An 8,754-nucleotide genomic window follows, 5' to 3' on the forward strand; every position below is an offset into this window, starting at 1 on the left:
AATAAGAAAAAAGAAACCGATTTGTTTTCATTATTTAGTCCGATACAGAAAAATGATCTCTCCGCGCAGAAAGAGGCGAATTTTAGATCTAAGCTCTTAACAGGAGTTTTACTGCTTTTTTTTTTTTTTCTTACATGAAAATGTTGTTAAACACTTGCTGTCAGTTCTTTAGGGACTTTATAAGAGAACAACAAAATCAGTCATTGTCTCAACCAAATCTATCACTTGAAGAAATGATGGTAAAAGTTTCCCAGGGACGGAATTTCATTTCTAAGGTAATATGAACTGGTCGGTGTATCTTCAGAAACCTCTGTAAATAAGCTCAACACTCGGAGGGAGGGCTTACAGAGGATCATCTAGAAGTGGGAGAAGGGGTGTATTTAGGCTCAAATACAAAAGGTGAACACACAGTTAAAATTTCTACAAAAAGTGGTAAACGCATACTTATATGACCACCACCCAACAGCCTATAACTGCATTGTCTTTATTAAAGCTCTGAAGTAACTTCCAAATATCAAAGTGAATGAAAAGTCATTTTCTGATGACACATGCCATGACTTAGGACTGATGGAGGACACAAAAGCTAATCCAAGACAAGGGTGGTTTAAAGTAAATTAAAAAACAAAGTCCAAGCAGTGAAAGCCGGTGTGGCTCAATACCACCGAGGGTTGTTGGTAACTAATGGTCTGACTCCAAGTGGCTGCAGCTACTGAGTTTTAATCTGGAAAGTTTGATGAGTTGATGACAGGTGCTATCCCATCAGGAACCGCTTCATCCAGAGCAGGAGGAGACGTAAAGCAGGGCCTGACAATGAAATGATGCAAAACAAATCATTTAACTTATATCTTTGCAACAATGATCGTTTGTTTTCCATGTGTCCTTTGAGCAGTGGTCAACAGATCCGGCCCTCGAGGTCTACCATCCTGCAGGATGATAGAGGTGGACATGCACTCATGTAATAAAAAAAACAGCAGATCCAAATAAACCATTGTTTTTGTTTTCAGTTCTGATCCTGTTTTCCTACAATCGCAGTCAATCAGTCTTCTCAGGAGCAGGTCTGACCTTCAGGACTGTCTCGTGTGTGCAATCTAAACCAGGTAGGAGACGGAGCTGAACAACATGAAGGCCTTTTTATTTGGGTCGAGCTTATTTGTAACGTAGAACAAAGTTCATTATCATTACCTGACATAATCTCTGTTTCATCAGGCAGTTACTGGCTGTGAATATTCAGCTCTAACATCCTTTAACAGGAGCCATCAGTTTTAAGGTGTTGACACATAAATCCTCCAAGATTAAAAATTATTTCAACTAGGCTGAGTTTGAACCTATGAAGAGCAAGGTGGCGTCCGCTCCAGGGCGAGGAGAAAGCTTAATTAACGATGAGGACATGTGAGGTCATTACATTTATTCTTACAATGCCTGCATAGTGCCCTGATGTGCTGTTGGGATGTTCTATGTAAATTCTGCCTGATGCTAGGTCATGTGGATGGGCCATGAACAGGGGGGGGGTGCGGGCGAGGGAGGGCCATTACACTCAAAGTAATGAAGGGATCCGTTTTTATGTCCTTTTGTTAAGACATTACATTTTACCTCTTCCCCCCTGAGGGAGTCTTTTCAGGCCCATCAATGACGCTGGTAATTTCTTCTTCACGTCCTAACTGTCTTTCTTTTTTTGCCTGTTTTATCAGAGACAAACAGTCTCTCTTGCTTGACTGAAATTTTGCCAGGGGCAAAGGGTCTGTTGCGTGTTGATCGTGGAATTTTAATGCACCATTTGTGAGAGTTATGCAGACAATGAGATACAGTTAGGTGTTGTCAGTTCTGCCACTAAGAGGTAATTCTAGATGTCCCTTGGATAGCTGACGGATGTTTTAAATGAGGTTCAAACACAATGGCTAAATAACGGTTGTTTTGAATATGTTTAATATGTTCTCTCGGGCGAAGGAATTTCCCTCATTTAGTGCACCATAATGGCTGCTGTCTCTGAGCTTTACAGATCCTCTTTAGCAGGCAAGGCTGGTGTTTATCACCCCCGACGTCATAATTCTGAGTTATAACCTCGGTTTTCTATTTTTATGTATATAGTAAAAGTAGGAATGTTAAGGATGGTGGTTGTGGGCTAGTATTTCTGACCAAGCAGTAAACGCCATGCGGAATTAGCAACATTGAAGGCAAATGAAATATTGAACCAGATTCTCACAGCCTGCTAAGAGAAGAAGGCCCAAATCTGACTTAAGATTTGTCGCATGTAACCACGTCTGTGGACCAAAATATGAAATATAACACTATTTTAATTGCACCTTTAAATCTTCATGTGAATCTTCAATGCATAAGTTAATGATGATTTTAAAGTATTATTGACATTACAATAAATAATATTGATAGGTCACGCTGCAAGGTTTCATCGCTTTTGAGTCCTGTTTTCATCCCCACAGGTCTGTCATCGGACTGATTAAATGCAGAGTGCATATATGAATCAGATATTTGAGCGGTCATGGGAGACAAAAATAATTAACTGACTGGAGCATCAATTAGTCAGAAGCATGGAAGTCTCGGATAATGTTTAGCAATGCTCTCTGAATAGTCATCTTTGCTAATAGACCTACGTTTCTGTGTTTGTGGGTGTGTGTGAGTGTGTATGTCAGGAAATGAAACAATAAAATAACTTTTCAAAAGAAGAGTCACATCTGACTGAGCTGCCTGAATCTTAAAGCAGAACTAAAAGTGTTATTTTTCTTTTGGGGAAACGGGCTTGCAACTTGATGGATTTCCCCGCTTGTGAGTGATGCCCAAAGAAAACTTCCTCAGGAAGCTACGAGAAACTGTCATCTTCGTGTCAAAGCCAAAGAGCGTGTAATGAAATTCATGGTGTGTTTGCAAGGTCACAAAGACAAGGATGTGAGGACAAACAGATTAAAAATATCCAACCACCACTGACCCTCCAGGAGGCTTGAAGGTGAGCTGCAAGGACTTACACTATGGAGAATGTACAGTACGTGATTTTCTTCTGAATGTCGAATCCCCTTGTTGGAATATCCATTGTCCGTAACAATGAGCTCGCTCTGAATAAAGAGATTAGTGTCCACTGTTTGGAGAACCTTTGCATTTGAGAAAAGCTTATTTGATCGTCTCTATCTTAACTTAAAATTTTAATTTAATTTAAAAAAAAAAAAAAAAAGCCTATTTGTTTTTTCCTCACATTCTGATAAATACCAACCAGAGATAGGTGTTATATAAACAGTCTGTGCTGCATTTTGCCATTATAAACACTATCCTTAAAATAAAACTAAGTACATTTTCCAAGATTCAAACCTGTTAATGCTGAGTGGGAGGATTAAATTAATTTCATGTGGCTGAAAATCGCCCTTTAAGAAAGATTTTTTTTAAAAGACATATGATGTTAAAAAGCCTGTCAGACACCACGAAATCCTGACTAAAAACAATATTAGTGTGGTCAATAAATATTTGAAGAGTGGAAATAAAAAAAGAGAAAACCCCCTTTTTTAATTCAATCTCAATCTTTTTATGGCAAACATTCCTGCAATAAACCTGCCTCTAAATGTGACAGGTTTATTTCAACAACCTTTAATGCTGCAATTACACTTTTTCCAACAAAAGTTATTCTTCCCTCAGATCTAAACTTCTGCTCAATATAATAAGCAATTAACTGACCCTTGTCCTCCTGTGTGTGTTCTCATATCCCCCAGCAGTCAATGAAGAAACTGAGGCTACCGCCGGCCTCCTCTGACTGCTTCCTGGCTCTGAAGCGGACTATGATTAATCAGCGAGTTTAAAATGTCTTGCAGCAGTGCAGAGATGCTCTGCACCAAGGAGCGGCGGCACAAGGGGTTTGCCTAATGGATAGACAGTTCTACAGAAGACAGAGCGAGGCAAAAAGGTGGGAAAAGCAACCTGTTGTTCTCTGTGAGCAGACTGACAGGAAACAGACTACTAAGTGGCAGGGTGGGTTGGCGGTGGGTGTGAGGCCGAGCCTGACCCCTTTATCAGGAGACAGCACTGAGCTGCCGAGTCCAGACCGCCACGGCACAAATCACACAGCCGCCTGGCAGTAAAAGAATAGAATCCAACCTGGGCTTGAATTCATTCAGCCAGCCAAGAGACAGCCAGGTGGAGAGGAAATAGCTGCTTTCAGATCAGTATCAGCCGTATCGGTTGATAAACACATCAGGTTTTCACCTAACCCTGTGCCATCAAATTTCTATTACACAAAAAAAAAAAGCTTTAAGCCGCCTGGTTCAAGACAATCTTTTTGTCTTTTTTTTTTTTTAAACTGGTGGCAAGCAGCTAACCTGAAAACTGGAAGAAAAACTAATCATAACCTGGCACAGTATGAGATGATAACTGAATATCTCTGCCAGGTCTCAGATGGTTTGATACTGTCAAAGTGGCCCAAAGCCACAAACAAGCTAACAAACTCACAAGTGTTCATAAAACTGGGCAAAAACATCAAACTATATGTGATGATCATGTAAAATCATTTGGACTTTCAGTGTCTGAAGAGTGCACATGAATATTTTGTGAATTGATATTTGGATATGAGTCCAAACTGGCCTAAAACCTTTTACTTTCTTTACTTTTTTTTAATGTTGTCGCCCACCAACTCATTTCAACAGTGTTTATTTGTGTCATACAGGCCGACAACCTCACTCATTGTAGTGTAGAAACATGCAGGAGCTTTATTTAAACTATGTCAGATCCTTACAATAACATTTAGAGTTGTTTAAAACTATTTGACATTAGATAGAATAAATCATACACATTGATCCACATGGAGGTTTTGATGTGGAAGAGATTGAAATTTTAAATGGACAGAAATTATGGATTGCAGTCATATAATTATGAGCCTGATTGATATTTTTAAAACAGACCAGGGAAAGACAAGGATTTACTAAAAAAAAAAAAAAAAAAAAAAAAAAAATGCCAAAAGATTAGTCCATGGACTATTAGTTATGTAACATGATGTGAGACAAAGTTCCAGTAATGTCAGAGCAGGAGAATAAATCAAGACAGACATGAAAGATTATGTATTAAATAAGAAAAGAAGACTTAGAGAGTGCAGTCCTCATCTCTTCTGGGATGTATCTCATTATTCTGTCAGTGCTGGTCACACTGGTGTCCTGGCAACTTGATGCAAAGTGGGATGTCCTGTAAAAGTACCTGCACAGAGTGCTCAGATACCTGTCTGGACCCCTTACTGAATGGGTGTTTAATGAGGTCTGCAATGCAGCAGGGTTTCCATGTATCCCTGCTCCAACACAGCTGACTTAAATTATTGAGTCTTTGTGCAGAATCTGACAGGCTGTTAGATCCATTTAATCTGATCACAGTGTGCTGAAACAGATGTACATGGGAAGCCTGTTGGATGGCGAACCTCGTAGGACTGAGTGAATATCCCTGCATCTCCAAGTGCAGAACCCCACAGTCTACAATGTGTATAACACAGCTGCATTTGTGTGTTACAGAACTGACAGCAAAGTTCAGTCTCTTCATTTGCATAAAGAGCATTCAGGAGTCACTTTACTGTAAAGATGATATGCGCAACTGTCACCTTTCTCTGATGTGCACAAAATACTGATGTCCAGTGTCCTTCAATTCCTGGCACTTAAATTTCCTATTAAACATCAACATTCCTGCATGGATCCATATCTCCTTTCATTAAGCTCAGCAGACTGTTTTATGTGTACAAAACTGTGATCCTAAAACAGCTCAGGATGTTATTCTAAAGATTTTATTGACACGTTTCTTTAAAATCCTTGCTCTTGCATCTATGAGGCTATCAACCATGAAAATGCAAGTAAAGTTTCATAATTTGCTCAAAAAAGAGGGCAAATTTGTTTTACTTCAGCAAAGTTCGCAGCTAGCTGCATAGTACATGAATTTATTGTAATGAAGGTAGTCAACATGTCAGGTGGTTCCAACCAAATGCTTACTTTCTTTGGTAATGCTGTGTGTTTACCTCCAACCTGCCACTCTTCAGCTGAAACTGTCGTGGACATCAGCTTTATGCCGAGTAGCCTCTCTTACCAAAACGTGCAAGTAAATTTATAAATTTTATTTTCAGAGCCAGGCTTGCTGGTCACCTGTATTCCTGCCTGTATATGTTACACACAAACCTGGTCTCAATGAAAAACATTCATCATGGAACTAAAACCTTTGTGTTTGTGCTGATGAAGGTGCACCCACCAAGTAATTTAATTCAACAGGACATCTAGCTTGTGCATCCAACACTAAGAGGTTGAGATTGATCAGAAAGCAATCAACTAAAACCATAGTTTGATCCAGTTAAATGTTCCTGTGTCTGTTTTAATACATGCCATGATGCCTTAACCATGAAACTTTTAATGCCCAACATCAAGCAAATGCAAATACTGTATGATGTGTAAGACAGTGAGAAATTGACAAAACAGTGTATGAAAGCCAAAACATTCCAGCAGTTAGAACAAGTCAAATAAAGCTGCTTATAAACCAAAGTAACTGGAATATAACTTGTTGTTCGGCTTGGCAGTGTTGCCCTCCAGCACCAAAAGCTCCCTTAAAGCCAAATTAAAACTTGAAATGTTGTGACATTTTGTACATCTAGTTATTTTTGTGTTCAGCAGCATGAAAAAAAAACATTGAAATTTGTGTCCCTGGACATTATTCAGTAGGTTAAGTTTTCACCACTGCTACAGTTTGCAAGGAGACTGCTTGGCTTACCAGACTGGTTGTTCCACCCAAGCGTTTTTTCCCCTCTATTATTGGGAGAGAGGGCTACTACTTAAGGGTATATATAAAAAAAAGTCTATGATAATCACTTAAAAAGTTTAACTGCAGCTAAGAAGTTCCTTGTTCTTTTGTGCTTTCATAGCTTAACAGTGACAAGCATGTTCAGAATATCAATCTCTGTCGAGGGAATTTTATACATTTTCATTTCTCTTCTCCCTTTTGATCCCCTTGTGGGTGAAAATGTTGGGCAGAAGGGAAAGGACAGAAACAGAATGCTTAACTCTGATAAGAAAGCGGCAAACTTAGATGTGGAAATTGTAGAAAATTGGATGAAACGAGCACAACTTGAAGTTTGACCTTTTCAGGTGTTTTCCCTGAATATGACTTGAAGTCAGTCATTTCAATCAATATTGAAATGAAAATGTTATTTCTCTTCTGACTCGGTTGAGAGGGAATTTAGGCTGTGACAGATGTATCAGCTGAGGAACACAATACTAGACGAGTGCAAACAGGAAAGCCGAGCTGAACCTTTAACAGTCTCTGTGTGGCCGTTTTAGTCATTTCTGAAGCCATTTACAATTTGCAAAGCCATCTAACCTCAAACACAAAAATCTAATATATCTCCAATTTCTATTTCTCTGATAAGGCCAGTCTCATATAAAGTCCATACTTTTCAATGAAAAACCTAAAGTATTTCATTTATATTAATGGGGCCTGCATTTTTATACATCTTCATCTTCTGTTTTGTGAGGATTTTTTTTTCCCCAAAGGTCATGTTATTTATTATAATTGTATACTTTTAATAGATTACATTCACCACTGACTGCACCAATTGTCTGTGTCTGGATTTCTAAAAAATCATAATCTATCATTTTAATGATTCTGCATTATACAACATTAGTAGGTTTGATAATAGCACATTTGGAAACTTTGCTGAGGTGTAATACAGAATCTGGGGACTATTTTGCACCAACTTCCACTGTGCAACTGTATATCAAAATTAAATGTCCAGTGACCTTGAATATATCATATAGGCTTGTTTATGCACAAATGATGTCAAATCAGCCTTGTGCATCATAACCAAATAATAATTATTGGGGGAATATTTATACATGTTATTTTAACTGAGCATTTAAATCAAATATAGTGGAACAAGCCTACAAACACAACCTACTCAGTTTTTTTTTTAAAAATAGATTCTGGAGTGAAAACACATACCTGGAATGACCAATTACAGCTTGGAAAACTGTGAATTTATCCCTGCAGAGCCAAGAGTAAGCGATGCGAGAAAATGCTGACACTTTGAAAAAATTTACAACTGCGTGTCCTTGGCCCGTGCCACTCTAGCAAACAGTTTGAAGAGCATCAAACTGATTTTCTCTAAATCACTTACCTGCAGGCCATCACACCCTTGAAAAAGCCTGTTACGGCTGCTATAAGCTTACTCTCTATCACACTTCAGCAGTAACAGGTCGGCAGTTGCATCAGAGTAGTGTAGCATCCCCCCTCCGGTGGCATGAAAGAAATTGAATTAAAACACAGCAGGAGGTAGTAACAGTGCTGCTCGGTGGTTCACCAATGTCGTCTGTGTTTACTCAAGTACTTGCGATCATCTACGTTGCTGATCAAGGTCTCACCATGAGATGTGGTTGGCAGCTGTCTATAAGTGTCATGGGGGTTTGATTTACACAGCATTTGTCATGCACTGTGCAATGCGCAATTCAAGTCACAGGTGGCCTGAAAATCATTGTGCCAAAATAATGTGATTGAATGTCAGTGGGCTCACTGCTTCCCTCAAAGGAAATAAATGGAAGCCAAATGACAAGGTTCATGGCCCAGGCATCAACATCTACTATAGTTAAAGAAAGATTTGAGTGCAGGACAGGAGGGAAGGAGAAAAGCAGCAAGTTTTCAAAAGAAAAAAAAAAGTATACACTGAGTTAAAATTTTAGTAATTTTCCCTCCAAACCAGCTTGATATGGTAGTTCATACTGCTGAAGGTCAGTGGCATGCTGAATAAGTGCCACT

Source organism: Telmatherina bonti (assembly GCF_933228915.1).
Source record: "Telmatherina bonti genome assembly, chromosome: 5".
NCBI classification, from domain to species: domain Eukaryota; kingdom Metazoa; phylum Chordata; class Actinopteri; order Atheriniformes; family Telmatherinidae; genus Telmatherina; species Telmatherina bonti.